This window comes from Bos javanicus, chromosome 5, assembly GCF_032452875.1.
Source record: "Bos javanicus breed banteng chromosome 5, ARS-OSU_banteng_1.0, whole genome shotgun sequence".
In the NCBI taxonomy this organism is placed as follows: Eukaryota; Metazoa; Chordata; class Mammalia; order Artiodactyla; family Bovidae; genus Bos; species Bos javanicus.
Genome location: NC_083872.1, coordinates 105,768,580 through 105,789,680, shown reverse-complemented (window position 1 = coordinate 105,789,680; position 21,101 = coordinate 105,768,580). Strand labels below are relative to the sequence as shown.

The following is a 21,101-nucleotide window of genomic DNA, read 5'->3' as shown; positions in this document are numbered from 1 at the left end:
CGGGGTAAAAGGCTGAGTTGAAACTTGCCTGGGACTGCAGGCCAAGTGGGGAGGGACTCTTACTCCTTTCTACCTTGGAAGGAGCTTCCAGGTCACATTGCAAAGGACAGAGAAGGAAGTTTGAACCACCTTTGCCCATGACAATGATGGAGGGCTTCCCTTGTAGCTCAGCTGGTAAAGAATCCGCCTGCAATGCAGGAGATCCTGGTTTGATTCCTGGGTTGGGAAGATCTGCTAGAGAAGGGATAAGCTACCCACTCCAGTATTCTTGTCCTTCCCTGGTGGCTCAGCTGGTAAAGAATCTTCCTGCAATGTGGGAGACCTGGGTTTGATCCCTGGGTTGGGAAGATCTCCTGGAGAAGGAGAAGGCTACCCACTCCAGGATTCTGGCCTGGAGAATTCCATAGACTGTATAGTCCATGGGGTCGCAAAGAGTTGGACACAACTGAATAATTTTCACTTTCATTTCATGATGCAAGGCTCAGGGGGTCCTGCTCTCTGGGGCTCACTTGGCCCCCCCGCCTTACCTCATGTCCACAGAAGGCTGCAGTGGTTCCAGAAATCATGACCTCATACCAGCATGTCCAAAAGCAGAAAGAGAAGAATGAGGAAACCAGAATCTGACCAGCTCTCTTAGAGGTGACTTGCAGAAGGAGGAGAGAGAGCAAGACTCTGAAAATTGCAGTAAGTCTACATTCCCAGCTGGTTTAATCCTTCCTTGGAAATCATATGCAAGATGCTTCTGGTAAGAAAGGTAGAGAATTCTCCCGGAGGCTGGAGGGAGTCAGGGGAGGTTTCCCAAAGAAATCAGTATATCAGCTGGGCCTTGCAAAATGAATAGGAGTTTTCAGGATTGAAAATTCTCAATAGAAGGAATAACTTGAGCAAAGGTTGTTTAGACTCTGCACAGGTTTGATCCCTGAGCTGGAAACTAAGATATCACATGTTGCAAAAAAAAAAAAAAAGGTTTGGGAGAAAGAAAAAGAGGATGTGTTCAAGGAACTGGGAGCTGGGGACACATAGGGTGGGACAGAGTGTGCAGCAGAGGCTGGAGAGATAGGGTGGACTCAGGTGGTGACGAGCTGTGACACTGTTAGGGGCTGGATTCATTCTGACACCCGTGGGAGCAGCAGGAGCTGTCAGTCAGAGACAGGACCTGCTGAGATGCCTTTTGGGAATGATCCCTCTGGCTGAAGTGAGGACCGGAGTGGAAATGAGGCTCGAGACCCAGTGCTATGCAGTGGCCGGCATGGCACATTGTGGGGAAGGGTGGTGGGAGTGGTCCGCCAAGGTTTCATCACTGACATTGTTCATCATTGCTGGCACAGGTGACCTCTGGCCAGGTTCATTACTGTGGACAGGGCAGGCCTGTATTGCCCGTGCAAGGGCGGACTTGTCTTAATGCACTGCTCCTGGTGTGCCCCCGAAGGAAGGCTCCTACAGGAATCTAGGTACATAGAGGAGGTTCTGGTCATGTGTGCCGGGAGCTCTTGGATGGACAGGCTGGGCACTGGCTCTGCGGTTCGGAGGTGGATTTGAAAAGAGCCTTTGTACTTGGGGTGCTGTGGTGCCAGGCTGCAGAAGCTGTCTGCCTCCAAGAGTTTCTTGAAGGTGGAAGCTGCCCATGTGTGTGTGCTTGGAGGGTGTGGAGTGGGAGTGGGGTGGGGGGAGTTGTCACCATCCTGCTGACCTCAGGGGCACAGGTCTCACAAACCCCATCTCCTCTGGCCATCCTGGCTCCCCTGGACCCTCTCTGGGAGCCCAAGAAGCCCTCCCTCCACTGCTGAGAGCCAGTGGGAAGGAACAGCCACTCTTTTGTCCCTGGAACTTTCTCCCTAAAAGAGTCAGGGCTGCCAGGAAATCATCAAGAGGAGGTGTTTGACAAGCAGGGTTATTCAGAAGGAAAAGCTTTGCCTGCCAGCCTCCATTCCCCAAGGCTTCCATAGGCGCCGACTCCCACCTTTGCTGCCTGGGGAGCTGTAGCATCATGCCATCCATGCCCGGGGTAGGGGGTGGGCGGCAGGGATTAATGTGAGTGCTCTCAGTGGGGAACTGAACCCGAGGAAAGCAAGACTGCTTCCCTTGACCTCCAATGGCTCTGTAGCCTAAATAAAATGTGATTCAATGTACCAGGTGACTTAGTTGCCTCTGAAAAGTGAAGAAATCTCCCTGCAATGCAGGAGACCTAGGTTCGATCCCTGGGTTGGGAAGATCCCCTGTAGAGAGGCATGACAACCAATCCACTCCAGTATTGTTGCCTGGAGAATTCCATGGACAGAGGAGCCTGGCGGTATACAGTCCATGGGGTCACAAAGAGTCGGACACAACTTAGCAGCTAACACCATGAAAAGCAGGGTACTTTATGTGTTTGCTCCTGGCCTGTCTGACTGTGAACACTCTATCTTTATGGATCTGTTGTACCTCAGTTTCTTGGAGTGAAGTTGGGTTACTGTGAGAAATAACAAACTAGATGGGATGCCATGTCCCTGGTAAATGCGCATGAACCATTTTGCTACATTTTCATATAATTATATGAAACAGAAGTGACTTATTGGAAATCTGGTGATAGCTCACGTCCAGCTTAGACAGTGTCCTTATAAAGTGGAAAATCTGCAGCTTTCCAGCTAATTTCACCAATGGAGTCAGCTTTGACTAATGCTTCAGAGGTTCAGTTCAGTTCAACTCAGTTCAGTCACTCAGTCATGTCCAACTCTTTGCGACCCCATGAATCGCAGCACGCCAGGCCTCCCTGTCCATCACCAACTCCCGGAGTTTACTCAAACTCATGTCCATTGAGTCCGTGATGCTATCCAGCCATCTCATCCTCTGTCGCCCCCTTCTCCTTCTGCCCCCAATCCCTCCCAGCATCAGAGTCTTTTCCAGTGAGTCTACTCTTTGCATGAGGTGGCCAAAGTACTGGAGTTTCAGCTTTAGCATCAGTCCTTCCAATGAACACCCAGGACTGATCTCCTTTAGGATGAACTGGTTGGATCTCCTTGCCGTCCAAGGGACTCTCAAGAGTCTTCTCCAACACCACAGTTCAAAAGCATCAGTTCTTTGGTGCTCAGCTTTCTTCACAGTCCAACTCTCACATCCATACATGACCACAGGAAAAACCATAGCCTTGACTAGAAGGACCTTTGTTGGCAAAGTAATGTCTCTGCTTTTGAATATGCTATCTAGGTTGGTCATAACCTTCCTTCCAAGGAGTAAGCGTCTTTTAATTTCATGGCTGCAGTCACCGTCTGCAGTGATTTTGGAGCCCCCCGAAATAAAGTCTGATGCTTCGGAGGTTACACGATGCTAATGGGCATTTGGCATGACTCAAGTGAGCCCCGAACCTGCTCTCAGATCTTTATTGCTGCTTGGAAATCAGAGGAGCATGGTGGCACTGAGGGGACTTCCTCCATCCACTTTAGTTTTTAGTTTTTTAAGCGTTTATTTTATTTTTGGCTGTGCTGGGTCGTCACTGCTGTGTGCTGCTTCCTCTAGTTGCAGAGAGTGGGGTCTGCTCTCTGTTGAGTTCACAGGCTTCTCATTGCGGTGGCTTCTCTTGTTGAAGAGCATGGGCCCTACGTGCGCGGGCTTCCATAGTTGCAGAGCCTGCTGAGTGCAGGCTCAGTAGTTGTGGCTAACGAGCTGCATTGCTTTGAGGTCTGCAGAATCGTCTCAGACCAGGGATGCAACCCACATACATTGCAAGGCAGATTCTTAACCGCTGGACCACTCGTGAAGCCTCTCCTCCCACTTTAAACAAGGCTCTGTTTGTGTGCTGTTCCTATGCTTGGCTTCTATCAGGGCTATTTGTGGGAAGTAAGTTTCTCTTTTATTTTTTTTTCTTTCTTTCTTTTTTTTTAAACTCAACTGGTAGTACACCCAAGCCCAATAAAAGAATTATGTCTCTAGTGCGAGACTGGAATTTAGAATTCTAAGTCTAGACGAGATGGTAGCGTGGCATAGTGGTGGAATGTGGGGCCGGTGTTTCCTATTCTGTCCATCTAGCGGGGTGATTTGAGGGTAATTATCTAGGCTCGTCGTGCCTCAGATTCTTCATCCGTGAAACAGAGAAAATAATGTCTATTTCAAAGGACGAGTGGGCTTATTCATGAGATAATGCATTTAAAATATCTTGAACACACCAAGTGATGAGCAAAGAATAGCTATTATTTTAATTGGGCTGCAGAACGTAGGTGTTAGTGATTCTATAATTAAATGGGTCCAGTTAGCTTTCTTTGGGTTACAAGAGACTAAAATGTCTGGCTCAAACTAATTTATTCCAAAAGGGAAATCTACTACTCATAAATTCATTTAAAGTTGGGCTTTGGTTAGCAGAGATACCGTAGAATAGGCCAAAGCATGGACAGCTGTAGGGGTTGAATGACTCTGTTGGTGCTTTAGTCGCTAAGTCCTGTCCGACTCTTGCCACCCCATGGCCTATAGCCTCCCATGCTCTGCAGTTTATGGGATTTGCCAAGCAATAATGCTTATGTTCATGGGATTTCCACTTGTGTTCGTGGGACTTCCTAGGCAAGGAGTGGGTTCCCATTTCCTTCTGTAGGAGATCTTCCCAACTCAGGGATCGAACCTGCGACTCTTGCATCTCCTGCATTGCAGGTGGATTCTTTCTGCTGAGCCTCCAGGGAAGCCTGAATGTAAGGCTTAGAGAGGACTTCTTTAGTAAGGCTCAAATTTTAACAAAATGAAAGTGCCAGAATGCCTAGATAATGTAATGCATAGCTCTAACTGCTGAAGTTTTGTAATGTATTGAAAAAAAGCTGACTATGAGATATTTAGGCTGTCCTGAGGAGGCCAATGCAAGAAGCAGGACAAAGTCATTAAATACAAGACACATTCTGTGTGTGCTGATGCATGTCAGCCTCCTCTTTAGGCTCAGGGTATATCTACCCATGAGATTCTATCTGTACCTATAAATGATGTTTTTCAGTTAGTGCTATTAGACTCAATTAATTTCATTCTCAAAGGCAATGGCACCCCACTCCAGTACTCTTGCCTGGAAAATCCCATGGGTAGAGGAGCCTGGAAGGCTGCAGTCCATGGGGTCGCTAGGTGTCGAACACGACTGAGCAACTTCACTTTCACTTTTCATTTTCATGCACTGGAGAAGGCAATGGCAATCCACTCCAGTGTTCTTGCCTGGGGAATCCTAGGGATGGGGCAACCTGGTGGGCTGCCGTCTTTGGGGTCGCACAGAGTCAGACACGACTGAAGCGACTTAGCAGCAGCAGCAGCATATCCATTAAGTTAACCAGAGCTTGTGCTGGAACATTCAAAATAAGTCTAAGGTCCATCGTATGTTAGTTGAAAATAATACAATTCTTTTGAAAAAAGTGGGCTTCAGGTACAGTGTGATCCAGGAGACAGAGTTTTTTTTTTTTTTCATTTCTCTTAACGCAATTCTGCTGTTCATATGGACGGCAGATGGTGATATGATGGCCAGTAACTCTAGGCATATATCCTCCCAGGTCCTAGTCCCATAAACAGAGTCTTTTATGGATCAGAAAAAAAAATCCATGATCTGATTTTCATTGGTCAGAATTTCAGCTCATTTTCTTATCTAATTGGACGTATCTGGGTCATATGCACACTCTTGGAGCCAAGGTTGGGGTCAGTTTTATTCAAAGCACATGGACTGAGTATACAGTGTGGAGACTGTTTTTCTAGAGGAAAGTTGGTGCTCCATGAGGAAGAGAAGGGATAACATAGATGTTGGGTAACTAAAAATATAAGCACCACCCTCCCCAAACAAACAAAAATAGTGACTATCTACTACATCCAGGTTCTTCTGTGCTTCTTTTAGGAAGAGAAAAATATCATAGCTTAGGTAAATCAACGCCAAAATGGGACAAGGAACAACCACACACATGGGCTTGCTGCTTTAGCTTTTTAGATGATCAAAGAATGCTTTTGCATAATTCTTTTTTTAAAAGTTAATGGTACATTTCCCCCCAACTTGTAATAGCTTTACTATTTTATTCTGATTGTTAAGATAACATAGTTGACTCTTGAATGGACTTGAATGAAATGGGTCCACTTTTATGCAGATATTTTTTCAATAAATATGTGTACTCCAGTACACAGTTCGGGGCTGGTTGAATCTGAGAATACAGAGGGCTGACTGTAATGTTATAGTCAGATTTTTGATTTTGTGGAGAGTGGACACCCCACATTTCTTTGTTGTTCAAAGTTCGACTGTATATGCAAAGAGGTGTATATCGCAAAATAAAGGTCACCAGTAATCCCACAGTCCAGAGGTAATTCCTGTCATCGTAGTATAATTATTCCAGATGATTTGTGTGTGTGTGTGTTTATATGTGTCTTGTACATGTAAAACACTTAGCTAAAAATAAAAAATACTTTATTACCTTTTAAATTCAATTATATATTCTGGGCTTCCCTGGTGGCTCAGATGGTAAAGACTCTGCCTGCCAATGCAGGAGACCCGGATTCAATCCCTGGGTTTTGAAGACCCCCGGAGAAGGAAATGGCAACCCACTCCAGTATTCTTGCCTGGGAAATCCCATGGACGGAGGAGCCTGGCGGGCTACAGTCCGTGGTGTCGCAAGGACTTGGACGTGACAACGACTAAACAACAACAATACATTCATGCATCTTTTTAAAAAATTAAAAAAAAATTTTTTTTGGTCATGCTGTGCAGCATGTGGGATCTTAGTTCCCCAACCAGGGATGGAACCAGCACCCACTGACCTGGAAGGGTGAAGTCTTAACCACTGGACCACCAGGGAAGTCCTCTATAACATGTATCTTTAAAGATGCTTTCCTCTTACTGCTTTCAAAGTCTAAAGGAGTTCAGGCTTTTGAAAAACAACACAGGCAGCCTCTGCTTATGAATAGAATAGTACAGTTTGTCTGCTGAGCTCAAAAGCTTCAGAAAGAACTCAATTTAAAGATATATACCCTTCATAAATTGAATACTTATCTCTCAAAGCAACAGATCTCCTAAATCATCTTTTTGGCACACAAAAGCACCTTGTGGGGACATGAAGTGTGCACATGGACATTTATACACATGTACATGTGCATAGAAAGCAGACTGGAGGTGTATTAACAGCAATAATAGTCATAGCTACCAGTTACTGAACACTGTGCTGAACAAAAATATTATCATAAATCTTCACACTGTAAGGCAGCCTCCATGATTATTATTGCCACCCATCAGACGAGGCCACCACGTGAGTAACTGGGCTCAACCTGGATCTGTGTGACTCCAAAGGCAAAATGATTGTCTTAGTGGAAGGGATGTATGTGAAGTTGTTTCCTTTTATAATTTTCCTTTGTAGTTCCTCCATTGTTTAAAATGAGTATGTACGTTTTAGGATCAGAAAGGTTATTTCCACCTTGAAACATTATAGTGCGTGGTCAATGGATAGAGACTGGGACAAACAGAAGGAATCGCCAGCTCTATATGAGACTGTTTATGTCACCAACCAGCTTTGAGTTGGGGAGGGTGGCTGTTCACTAGATGGGGATTAAATGGGATCTTGTGTAGTTTGTATTTTGTTGCTAGTTATAATGTTCACATGCTCTTTAAAAAAAAAAAACAACTTTTAACTTTATATTGGAGTATACTTGATTTAGGGCTTCCCCAGTGGTTCAGCCATAAAGAATCTGTCTGCAATGCAGGAGCCTCAGATGTGGGTTCGATTCCTGGGTCGGGAAGATCCCCTGGAGGAGGGCATGGCAACCCACTCTGGTATTCTTGCCTGGAGAATCCTGTGGTCAGAGGACCTGGTGAGCTACAGTCCATGGGGTCGCAGAGAGTCAGACACGACTGAAGCGACTTAGCATGCATGCACTGTTGATTTAAAAGCTGGTGATAGTTTCAGATGTACAGCAGAGTGATTCGGTTTTAGATTTTCCTGCTTAGGTTGTTACATAATACTGAACAGAGTTCCTTGTGCTATATATACAGTAGGTCCTTGTTGGTTTTCCATTTAAAACATACCAGTGTGTACATGTCAGTCCCAAACTCCCTAACTCTCCCTTCCCCCTACCCTTCCCTTCTGTAACCGCAAGTTCTCTAAGTCTGTGAGACTGTTTCTGTTTTGTCAATAAATTCATTTGTATCATTCCCTTTTAGCTTCCACATAGAAGCATTATCATAGGGTATTTCTCTTTCTCTGTCTGACTGGCTTCACTCAGGATAGCAAACTCTAGGTCCCTCTGGGTTGCTGCAAATGGCATTATTTCATTCTTTTTCATGGCTGACATATATATATATATATATATCACATCTTCTTTATCCATTCCTCTGTCGATGGCCATTTAGGTTGCTTCCATGTCCTGGCCACACATTCTTAAAAATAATGGTGAACTCTAAGCCCTGGGGGAGTCCAGCAATCTCCCTGTCGGTGTCTGGAGCATGACGGAGCCCTCACTTTGCTGCAAGCCACATCTCTATCTCTCTGGGGATGCACAGGGTTTGGTGACATATCCCAGAGGAGCAGAAACTTTGATCAAGCTCAAAGTTTGAAGAGATGCCAAATTCCACATCACTCACAGATAGGCTGAGTGGTTGGAAAACAGTTGGTGAGCCTACCTCTGAAAACAGCGATAAGACCAGCGAGTGTAGACACGAGATTGAAGTGGTCAGTGGTTCACACTGGGTCCAGCAAGAAGCTGAATCGTCCAGATTCTGGTCCTTGCCTTCCCCTGCCCATGTGGCATGGTCCATGTTCTTGAGAGTGCAGCCCGTTTGAAGATGTGACCCCCTCCCTGCCAACAGAAATTGCCAAGAGTTGATTTTAGGGGCAAAGGAAGGGGTGTTTGAAAAATACATGCATGAGAATTCTCAAATTTAGTTGTTCAACTGTGCTACATTGGAAACACAAGAATTTAAGACTCCCCCTGATTATTTTAGCTTGTGTCTGAAGGGGAGTTAAACCTGACAGCCTCACTCTTTAAAAGGAACTTTAAAGAATGTTTGATTTTTCATACGATTCTGAATAAGTAGGAAGAAATGGATGAATTAAAACTTGCTTTACTCAGCAAAGGGTTAAATTAATACTGAATTACCAGGTAGTCCCTAATTGCACAGGAAGTGTGCGCAAATGGTGCTCAGCATTAGGTGTTCAAATTTAGAACCCTCAATGTTGGATCTTATGTTGGATTTGGAATTTTGTGTGTTAGCTGCAACGAACGGTCATTCTCACGGTGGCCTGGCTGTTGGCCAGTGTCACCGTCTTTTCTGTGTAGTCGTGTGCATGCAATAGTTCAGAACATGCCATTGCACGTTCTTCCTCTGTTTTAGAAAAATGAGGGGAATGCGGAAAAATTAAGAGCACCAAGCAAGGATGTTAGTAGAGCTGAGACAAGATAAGAATCATTAGATGTGCCGGAAGTGCTGTATCTTTAGCTTCAATCAGTGGTTCGCTGGGATGCAGCCCGTTGCATCTGTTGGATTATGAAGGGAGGAAGCATATTGAAAAGTCATGTGTGAACTGCTGCAAATAGACCTGGATGATTGTATCCGCCCGGCAGAGCGTGAGGAAGGATTTCATCAGACCTTAGCACTCCGGGATAGAAACCCCACACAACATATAATCTTCTGCACATTTTACATCAATACACATTTCCAGAAATTACGTGTGAAGATGGGAACTGCAAGTTTAGAGAGGTGTGAGCGGAAGGGCTTTAAAAAAAGCGTGCAGTCTCCATATCCTAGAGTTTTAAGGCAGAGAGGAATGTTATGCGCCCCCAAGCAATACATATTGATTGCTGCTGTAGCGAAAGGTAGTGGTTCAACAGAGTCAGCATTTATTCATTGGGCTCCTGTGTGTGCTTGGCAGTGGGGATAGAATGATACATGAGAATGATAAATAAAATGATACGTGAAATCATGAAAAATGATTCTTCCTTTAACAGAATTGATGGCAATCATGAGGTGTGTGTGCGGTGATGGGGCATATGGAAGCAGATGTTAATCTAGTAAACCCCAACATAAAACTACAACCATGACAAGTGTTACAGATCACAGATATCCACATACCTGAGCTACAAGGGCCTGAAATGGGGGGATTTGACTTCATGATATTTGAATGATGAGAAGGGAATTAAATAGGCAAAGGTTCCAGAAACAGCATCCCAGGCAGAGTGAACCGTATCCAAAGGCCCTGAGATGGGATTAACACAGTGAGTGCAGAGATGGGGTTGCCAAGGGAACAAGGGAAGGGTACCCACGGAGCAAGTTGGTCTCACCACAGTGCAGTGGGTTGGATGCTCTGTATGGATAAGGTGGACTGATCACAGAATTTTTGCCGGCATCCAGGTGGATGAGGGCACTAGAGCCCTAATGATAGAGACAGAAGGCGGTGAACAGATTTGACAGCAATGGAGGAGGTGAGCGCTTCCAGCCTCGGGGTGAATCAGAGATGTGGTGAGTTAGAGAGAAAGAGGTGGAAGAGAGGAAGGAGGTGATTTTTTAGGATTAATAATACAAAAGAATAGGAAATCCAGTACTCACTTCTTTAGTATTGTGACGAAGTATGATTAGAGCTGGGGGAGGTGCAAACAGCATATTTAAAACATTTTCATTTTTATTCAAGACACACACACACAATTTGAAAAGCCACATAATGCTGTAAGGCTTTTAAGGAAACCCGGCAGGCTCCACCTCTCTTCTCACCGTGAATCCAAGTGCTCAGAGGCTAGCGCTTTCAATTATTTTAAGTTACTTTCTGTCATTTCCCTTCATTTTTCTCTGTAATACTTACGTTATTTCCTAATCTGTCTTTTCAGCTAATAAATATTTATAAAGCACCTGAGCACAGTACGCATAGTAAAGAAAAATATACACGGTAAACAAAAACACACGCCGTACAAATACACGTGGGGAACAAAACCCCCGCCTCACGAAGCCATCACGCCAGTGTGGAGGACACGTAAAGGTTTAAATAAAAGGCTGTCAGCCTCTCTCTATATAGAGGCAGGGCTCTGTAGGGACGCAAGTGCTAGTCGCTCAGTCGTGTTCAACTCTTTGCGGTCTCATGGACTGTAGCCCGCCAGGCTCTTATGGTTATAGGTAATATGGTGAAGAATAGGCATCCATGGGTGTCCTGTGGGCACTGTTGGGGAGGAATGTAGAGGTCAGTAAGGGAAGGGGGGAAAGGGATGACCCATCCGAGAAACAGCATCTGAGCAAAGACTGGAAGGATTGAGGGGAGAGCCCTGTGGGTGTGTGGGGAGAAGGCATTCCAGGCCAGGGCAACAGCAACTGCAGAGGCCCTGAGGTTGGAGGAGGTTGGGAGTCACTGAGGGTCCAAACAGCAGAGAGGCCCTTGCTGCTGGAGCGAGGTGAGTAGGGAGGGCCCTGGGGGTGAGGTTGGCTTAGTAGGGGTGGGGAAGCCCAATGGGTAGGGTTTTGTGGGCTGCTGGAATGACCTCAGCTTCTACCCTGAGTGATGGGACGGCACCTCATGTCTTGACTGGAAACCATATTCCCACTTTCCCTGCTTCCAGCATACTTTTTGGTTAAATCAGTCTTCAGGGTTCATACCATGATCACTATCAAATATTATTTCCTGCATTGCCAGCATCATTTTTTTTAGATTCCACATATAGGTGATATCATATGATATTTGTCTTTCTCTGTCTTTCTTCACTTAGTATGATCATCTCTAGGTCCGTCCTCTTGATGCAAGAGGCATTATTGCATTCTTTTGTATGGTTGAGTGGTATTCCATTGTACATGTGTACCACATCTTTATCCATTCATCTGTCGATGGACTCAGATTGCTTCCATGTCTTGGCTATTGAGAATAGTCCTGCTATAAACATAGGGGTGCCAGTACCTCTTCAAATCAGATAAACTTCCCCTCTTCTGACTGAGTGGCAGAGGGGTAGGGGCTTGGTTTTGTGGGAGTGGGCAGGATACCTGGAGGAATTGGTCTAAGGCAACCCTGGCCTATTCTTGAAGGGCTTTGTGGGAGTTACAGGGACATGCCGGCACATCCAGATGGCTTTTTCAGCCCAGGGCACAGTAGACACAAACCTTGAACATGGAACACTGGGCTCCCAATCTCGCATGCTTTCCAGTCGAAAACAGTGATGTCTGATATCACATGGGACAGACTGCAAAGGCTTCAGCAATCAGAGAAGAGAAAGACCCATTGTGTTGGTGTGGCCAGGGAGGCTCCAGGAGGCTCTGGGGCTTGGCTGGGCCAGGAGGGATGGGGAGAAGATGGAGGGAGGTTGGGCCAAGAAGCAGGAGATTCTGGTGGGCCAAGGGTGGGTAGCCAGGCTGTGGCAAGAACGCTTTCAGGGAAGGATGGTGTGCCTGATGGATGCCAAGGGTCAAGACAAGCCCTGGAACCCAGGAGAACGGTGTCAGCATCCAAAAGAAGGGAGCTCAGCTGATAAGTTGTATGAAGCTTCATCTTCCTGGGCCTGGGAGTTGAATGAATTGCTTGGACTTGAGTTTGGAGACTGAGGGGCCGTTACAGGTGGAGTATTTGTGGCCATGTATAAAGGCAGCTTCTGCAGGAGCCCTTCAGGGCTCAGCAGTTACTGATGGGCTGTGGGGACTCTTGTGGAGCCGGTGGGGTGGGAGTGAGTGAACCAAAGAGTCCAGGGATGGGGCAGGCGGGGGACCAGCATGCAGAGAAACCAAGAAAGAGGCTGGAGCTCCATCCCAGGTCTCCTGGGGCTGCTCCTCATGCAGCCAAGCCTCCCATCACTAACTCACCTCCTTTTCTTCTGATTTGTCCCTGGCAGGGAACTAAGGAAGAGGCTGGCCCAGAGTTCCAAACCAGGAGAACTACACCTGTATTTCTGATAGCGGCTGGACAAAGAGGACCGGGACCCTCAACTTCTCCAGAAGACGAGACACCCCCCGCCCCTGCTCCTAGGGTGGACAGGCCTGACGCTCCTCCAGTGGCCTCCCATGAGCCATGATCAGGCTGGAAAAAACTGGGATGGGACCCATGGGCATTTAAAGATGGGACTTGGGATACTGGGCTGAGGCTGGGGCAGGGAGGTGAGACAGAAGAACTGAGGGTGCAGACAGAAGAAACCAGGTGTGGAGGGGTCAGGGGTCGAGTGACGCCGGCAAGCGCATGGCTGTGCTGCAGGACCGTCCAGGAAAAGGGTGGCCATGGAGGACTCACAATAAATACAGCCGGAGTCTCGGAGGCTGCGTGTTTCACTGTGTGAAACACCCACAGCTAAGTTGAGCAGATGCATCAAGTAGTCGTGACAAAGGCAGGCAGGTACCCGAGGTGCCAGGACACTTGGCCAGCATCCCAGGGGCCACCCACAAAAAGTGGGTGGCATCAGGAAAAGTGGTTGAGTCCCCTCCGCGGTGATCCCACCCTGGACAGGGGACGTTCTCCAAGGAGGCCAGGTGTGCCACCCGTGGTCAAGGAGTGGTCTGCCTGCAGGCGGATGTCAAGGCCAGGTGATGAAGCCGTGCACGGGGTCTCCCAGGAAGGCAGGAGCTTCTTTCTCGTGTGTGACCCACTCCACTCCTGGCCTGTGCCCTGGGGAAGGAGAGCGATTCCACTTCCGGACGTCCCTCCTCCTCACCTCCCTCCCTCCTGGCAGCGTCCGTCCAGGGTGCTCTAGGGGGGACATTCCCACGGGCGCCCACTCATCCAAGTGTCCTGTCTTCTTGGTAACAAAACCCATGAGGCTGATTTTCTTGCCTTGGGCTTACTTTTCTAATTAGGCGTTGCCAGGGTTACTGTCTGCTTTAATGCTGGGCCCTCCCAGATCTGAGTGCTGGGTCACCAAACTGCAGGTGTCTTGGCAGCAGGGACCATCTTCTCAGCCACATGGCCACCTGATGTCTAGTAAAGCCCCAGACGTGGACTCGTCACTCACAAAGGATCCGGTGAATGAGTAAGGTCGTGAATGAATGAATGTAGGCTCTGGTTAATATACTCAGTTAGCACTTGTTTAGTTGCTAAGTCGTATCCGACTCTTTGTGACTCCATGGACTGTAGCCCACCAGGCTCCTCTGTCCATGGGATATCCCAGGCAAGAATACTGAGTGGGTTGCCATTCCCTTCTCCAAGGATCTTCCAGACCCAGGGATCGAATCGGTGTCTCCTGCATTGGCAGGCAGATTCTTTACCACTGAGCCACCTGGGAAGCCAGAGTAGGGGACTGGAGACCAGGTTAATGTAGGGAGACAGGAGAAGGCTGACCTGGAAGGGGATGTTCGAGTGGAGAGCAGAAGTGGTCAAGGAATGAGGGAGGTGATCTGGGTGAAAAGGCCTGGGGGTGGGAGACTGGCCGGCGTGTTCTAGGAGCGCAAGGGGGCCAGCGTGGCCGGAGGGCAGTGAGCCGCAAGACACGAGGTCAAGGTGAGCTGAGCGCTGAGGCTGGGCCAGCCAGGCAGGGCCTTGGAGGCACTGAAAGGACTTTGCCTGGACTTGGACTTGGAGGGGAAGCCATTCCTCCAGGGTTCTGAGTGGAGAAGGGATGTGATCAGACTTAAAATTGAACAGACTTTATAGTTGGGAAGCTGGTGGGATAACCTAGGTGAGAGCGGTGGTTGAATTCTGCTGTCTGCAGTCGGAGGGGAGTGATGAGAAGCAGAGATTCTGCATAACTTTGAAAAGAGAACCCACAGGAGGGATTGGGTGTGGGGTTAAGAGAAAGAGTGAAGGCAAGGATGACTTCCAGCCTGTGGGGGAGAGACGAAACACCAGAGGCTGGACTGTGCTGGAGGATTCTGTGGCTGTGCTGGAGACCCCGCAACCCCCTCCCGGAAGCCGGGACGAAGGGTGACCTTACCCTCCAGACTCTGCCCCCATCACAGCCTGACTTTGCCCCCAGCCCCACTGCCCCCGCTGGTGGATGGGTGAGGGTCAGCTGCTTCTGCCCCCACCATCTGTCTCCCTGACCCCATGTCCAGGACAGGCTGCGTCTGCATTTCTGTGATTCATTCTAGTCTCTCCCTGCTGGGAAGGCTGGGGACCTGGCTGGCCTTGGCCTTGGCAATCAAGGTATTGTCGCCTCCCAGGGCAGCCAAGCCGGAGTGGATACATGGGAGACCAGAACTGCCTGAGGCTGAGACCCTGGGGAAGGAAATGGTGGGATGGTTGGGGCGCTCCAGTAGGAGACCCAGAAATCGATCTGAGAAAAGAAGAAACAGCAGAGAGAGGCTGAGAACACCTCTCTCCTGGCTCCTGGAAGGGCCATGGAGGCCTCGTCCAGCGTGGAGAAATGGACAGCAGGTCGCCCTCAGACTGCCCTGCTCTCTGCCATTGGTCTGCACTTGGGATGCACCATTTCCTGGGGTGGCTCTTGTCTTCATTTTTTTTAAATTTATTTATCTTAATTGGAGGATAATTACCACGTTATGATGGCTTTTTGCCATATATCAACGTGAACTGGCCAGAGGCATACATGTGTCCCCTCCATCCTGAATCCCTCCCACTCCCCTCCCCACCCATCTGCTCAGGTTGTCACAGAGCACCAGCTTTGGGTGCCCAGCATCATACATCAAACTCTTGTCTTTGTTCTGAGGTGAGATAGCAGGAATCTGATTTACGAGCCACTTGCAGGCGCTGGGGCTGGTGTCAGGAGAAACGCTGCTTCCTGAGCTCAGCTGTGCTGGCTGGTGTCCGGGGAGCCCACTGTGCCATCCGAGATGAAGGGTCTTGGGGCTGCCCTCCAGCTCAGCTTAGCTTCCTCAACACAGCAGAGCAGCAGGTGCTGAAGGCCAAGAGTCCCGAGACCTGGGACCCAGTTCCCGCTCTGCCACTAAACTCACTGCATGACACATGTTGAGACTTTGCATGTCCTTATCACCTGAGAAATGCGGAACCGGACCCAGCCATCTCCCACGTCTCTTCCCACTTAGAATTCTGAGATGTTTAACTCCATCACTTGAGTAACTGAGAGCGAATTGATTTCCGGATACCTGACAGCAGACGAAAGCCCTCTCATCTTGCTTAGGGAGATCATATGTATTCAATTCTTATTAAGCATCTCTACCTGCAAGGTCCATATATTCAAAGCTACGATTTTCCAGTAGTCATGTACAGACGTGAGAGCTGGACCATAAAGAAGGCTGAGCACCAAAGAACTGATGTTTTCAAATTGTGGTGCTGGAGAAGACTCTTGAGAGTCCTTTGGACTGCAAGGAAATCATCCCTGAATATTCATTGGAAGGACTGATGCTGAAGCTCTAATACTATGGCCATCTGATGTGAAGAGCCAACTCATTGGAAAAGACCCTGATGCTGGGAAAGATTGAGGGCAGGAGGAGAAGGGAACGACAGAGGATGAGATGGTTGGATGGCATCACCGACTTGATGGACATGAGTTTGAGCAAGCTCTGGAGTTAGTGATGGACAGGGGAGCCTGGCGTGCTGCAGTCCATGGGGTCACAGACACTTGAACACTATTTAGTGACAGAACCACAACAAATACCCACAGGCATTGTGATAACGAGGCAATGGGCTGTGTCTGTTCTGGGATCCAGGCAGGAATGGCTTGTTGATGGATTGCCTGCAACACAGGGTTGTCCTGATCACATGAGTTAACGCAGAAGCAGAGCCTGGCTGCTATCAGCACATGTGTGAATGTTAGTGAAAGTTAGTCACTGTCGTGACTGTTATGGGCTGGCCACATAGACATCTTCTCCTGCTCAGTTCAGTTCAGTCACTCAGTCGTGTCCAACTCTTTGTGACCCCATGGACTGCAGCACACCAGGATTCCCTGTCCATCACCAACTCCCAGAAATTACTCAAACTCATGTCCATCGAGTCGGTGATGCCATCCAACCATCTCGTCCTCTGTCATTCCCTTCTCCTGCCTTCAATCTTTCCCAGCAGCAGGGTCTTTTCCAATGAGTCAGTTCCTTGTATCAGGTGGCCAAAGTACTGGAGCTTCAGTGTCAGCATCAGTCCTTCCAATGAATATCCAGGTCTAATTTCCTTTTGGATTGACTAGTTTGATCTTCTAAGGAGGAGAATTCCTGGGTCTTGTTTTCTTAGGCTTCCAAGTGCAAACCCTGATTGACTCCTTAGCCTGGAATGCTTGGCCCTGCGGGTGGCAGAAGGGCCTCCTCCATCTCTCAGCTCAACCTCAGACTATGATGCTGGGCTGGTGGTGGGAGAGGTGAGGCCGAGGTGCATCAGACTGTCATCATGCTCTTCCTGGACGTGCTGGGTGACTGTCAGGCTCCCTCCAAGCGTAGGAGATTATGAGCAACGCTGTGCTTCCTCGTAGGTGAGTGGTAGACCGTGGGCTCATCAGAGAGTCGGGGGATCTCAGAGCATCTCAGGGATGGGCGATCAGCTGGTTGACAAGCACGCACTGCCCCCCACAAACACGTGGAGGAAGACAACCCCAGAAAAGTGACAGGGGTTTGTCCGCGGTGGGCCGTGAGTGGCTGGAAGAGACGTTCTGAGTGTCAGGTTAGGGCTCAGGGCCCTTGTGCTTGTTGCTGATTCTGAGGCCTGAAGTCTCCTGTTCTGGAGGTGAAAACAACTTCCTCCAAAATCTACTACTTGAGATGACTTGTGAGAATCTGGACTGCGCTCACCAGCTCCGTTCCTACCCTGCAGGTCCTTGCTGCTCCCTTTCTGGTCCCCAGTAACCTGCCATTGCAGACAGCGCCACTAGAGGGAGCCACTAGTTCTCCCAAGTGGCCACTGCTTCTGTTTCTCCCATCCATGGGATGGGACACCCCGGGGCTGCCCTGGGAGCTGGACACCTCCTGGCTCTCGGTCACTCTGAGGGGTCCCTGCGTGTCTAGCCACACCTGCTGATTGAGTCCATTCAGGGCTGAGAGTCTGCACTGCTTTCCTGGGGCCGCCAGGGTTTCTACCCAGCAGTCCTGATGTTGCTGGATGTCCAGGAAGTGGGGATGACCCCCTCCCCGCCGCCCCTTTGTCCATCCATGCAAGAGCGCAAGGCAGTGCTTCTCAGAGAGCCAGGGCAGATGCAGGGAGAGCACAGGCTCCAAAGGCTCCCAGATCCCTGGCCTGGGAAGTCCAGTGGGCAACTTGAGGGGTCCCCTGCCTGGGAGTGTCCCCTACTTCCTGGAAGAGGCAACAGAGCAGCCACAAACTGCCCTGAAAACTGCACTCAGAGACCTGACATCCCAGGGACTTCTGCCTGAGTTGCTGTCAGTGATGGGAAATTATCCACAGGGGCCAGTAGATGACGTGGCAAAGAGATCAGCTGTCTTTAGGAAAAGTGATTTTCCAGTTCAGATACCACTTGGTCATAGAGATTGTCTGGAATCCCACCAGGCTGAATTATCCAGAATGCCTACCTGCCATCAGGGTTAGGAGGCGAAGTATGGATAAGTGACCTTGCGCATAACCTTGTATGCTCCAGGGCAAGTCTTCACCTCTGGGCCTCAGTTTCCATCTCGGTCAAACAGGGGTTTATATTTCTTTCTGAAGTTGTTTCAGGTGTAAGTTTATGTTGTTAGGTTTGTGTTTCGATGCCCTATACGGTCTCTCCCGCAACGGACAGCAGTCTGTTCAGTTTGCCTTCTTGCACTGTGGTTCATTTGCCACCAACTCTCTGCTTTCTGTGGTTTAAAGGCTGTTAAAAGTCATTGTCCTTCCCCATGTGAGCTTCTTTTAAAAATCCCACTAAAAATAAAATTAAACTGACCTCCTAGAACCAGTGAACTCATCAAAAATGATTCTGAGCCCTCTGCGCTTAGATGTCTACAGTAATTGATCATTTCACGGCAATAGGCTGGAAAAGCTCAACAGCAGGGGCCGGGGTTTCCATTTTCTGCGTCAACAATCACTTGCCTGCTGTCTAGTTTCTTCCCTGGTCCTGCTGATTTCTGAGGGGCTGGGACCAGCTTGTCTGGGCTCTGTGATGCTGCCTCACGGCTTGGTGACAGGGTCCTCATTTCTCTGGATTTCCAGGCACTGCTTTGTCTCTTAAAGATGCCTCAGTGACCAAGACTCCATCCCAGACTTGGTTGTGGTGCAAAAGAAAGTGGATGACAATGGAAGGGGGTTGAAGAGGTTTCCTTAGAGGCAAGGAGAAGAAATTCCTTCCAATTAATACACTGTTCTGTGCAACGCATGATTGATTGGAATAAGGAAGACGTGCTTTTTCAGTTTTCTTTTTGTCTAGTGCTTTTAAAATGTTTTTGTTTTTTAATTATTTCTTTATTTGGCTGCATTGGGTCTTTGTTTCAGTGCCCGGGCTCAGTAGTTGCAATGCAAGGGCTTAGTTGCCCTGAGGTACAGGGGATCTAAGTTCCCCATCTAGGGATTGAACCTGCGCCTCCAGCATTGGAAGGTGGATTCTTAACCACCAGACCATCAGGGACGTCCCTGTCTAGTGCCTGAATAGTCAAGAAAGGCTCCAGACATTAATGGGAGCAGGATACCAGGGGCATGCGTGATCCTGGGTAGGCCTCCTCACCCTTCACTGTGGATCCAGATCATCCGGATACCTTGTTAAAGTGCAGATTCCTGGGCTCCAACTCCTAGAGTTACTGAAACAGTAGGTCTGAGAAGGGGCCCAGGAACTTGCATTTCTCTCAGGCTCTGGGTAACACCAAGGCTGCAGGTCAGGACACCAAGCTGGGGGGTGGCACTGGCCTAGGACACAATGACGCGTCATCTACCCCCAGGGTGGCGAGCCCTGTGAAGATCCTAACCCGGGATTGTCGCACTCATAGGGAACAGTCACTGCCGTGGATGCTAGCACAGCTAAATCTCCAAGGAAACGGAAGGTCCCCACTGCCCTCCCGTTGTTGTTCACAAGGCTCTGGTGCTAACTAAGCAGAAGTGAAAGTGCCAGTCTCACAGTCATGTTCGACTCTTTGTGACCTCATGGACTGTAGCCCTCCAGACTCTTCTGTCTATGGGATTCTCCAGGCAAGAATACTGGAGTGGGTTGCCCTGCCCTCCTCCAGGGCCTCTTCTTGACCCAGGGATCCAACCTGGGTCTCCTGCATTGCAGGCAGATTCTTTACTGTCTGAGCCATCAGGGAAGGCCAAAACTCCTGGCTAATTACCATGTTGCCAGGAAGCATCCCAGGCCCATGCTCTGAGCTTCTGGCCCCTGCTGGCCACCAGGTGGGGCAGGGTGATTTCTTTCCAGGCCCGAGGGGCTGACAAGAGGAAAAGTACTGCGGAGACGGGAGCAGAGATGTCCAGGCAGCCCTCTGTGTGTGCCAGGCTCCGCCGTACTGCTGCCATCTCCGTGTGAACCTACTCCATCCACATCCAGGGTGTGGTGGGAGGGGGGGCTGTTGGCTTTTCAGGTTGCTTGTTTCTCTTCCCAAGTGCATCCTCATTCACCCCCTGTGCGGTCAGTGACTGCGGCTTGAGATGAAAGGGAGACGGCTCCTCCTGTACCAAAGCTGGAATGACAGGAGGAGGAGAGGGACCAGAATGTTATGAATGGAGGGACCAGAAGCCTCTCTTCTCTGGCTGGGGCCTGAAATTTTGCTCCAGCTCCCTGTGATAGCATTTTGATCTGCGCAGATGAGCAGACTCCCTTTTTGTGGCTAGAAACAAAAAGGTGTGTGTCTGTGTGTATGTATGTTTGTGTGTCTGAGTGTTTAGACTACAAGCTCCCACACCACATATACCCCTTAAAGTGTCTTTGGGTAAGAGAGGTGGCTCACCTGGTAAAGAACCCGCCTGCCGAGGCACAAGATGCAAGAGACATGGGTTTGATCCCTGGGTTGGGAAAGAGTCCCTAGAGGAGGGCATGGAAGCCCACTCCAGTATTCTTGCCTGGAAAATTTCATGGACAGAGGAGCCTGGCGGGCTACAGTCCGTGGGACCACAAAGAGTCGGACGTGACTGAGCATGCACACACACACACACACACACACACGCAGCACCCTTAGTGAGCAGAGCCGCATCCCTGCGCTGTCTGCTCATTCCCTAGACAGCTCTACTGCCAGCTGCCCAGATCATCTTAAACCAAAGACCACGGGGTCCCCCTTCCCCTGAACTTAAGTCTGGGATATAAATTCTGACTTTCCTAGTGACAGTGCCCCAAAGGGCTTCTTTGTCCCTTGTTGACTGCGGAGGCAGTCGCTCTCCAAGACGGAGCATCAGCCTCACCTCCCCTGCAGCTCTTTGGATGGCAGGGACTCTCAGCATAGGATT

General features: G+C 48.9%; 1 protein-coding gene across 4 annotated transcripts in view; it reads left to right on the top strand.

Moving 5' to 3' along the window:
* The window catches only part of KCNA6 (potassium voltage-gated channel subfamily A member 6), a 43,166-nt gene extending 24,536 nt beyond the window's left edge, over nt 1-18,630 (top strand). For 2 of the 4 annotated variants that reach the window (XM_061418177.1, XM_061418180.1), the window contains exons 2-3: nt 541-684; nt 12,751-18,630. The gene's annotated coding sequence lies outside the window, so the exon portion shown is untranslated. The remainder of the gene's footprint in view (nt 1-540; nt 685-12,750) is intronic. The other 2 variants (XM_061418176.1, XM_061418178.1) reach the window with 1 other exon arrangement.
* The last annotated feature ends 2,471 nt before the right edge of the window (nt 18,631-21,101 follow it).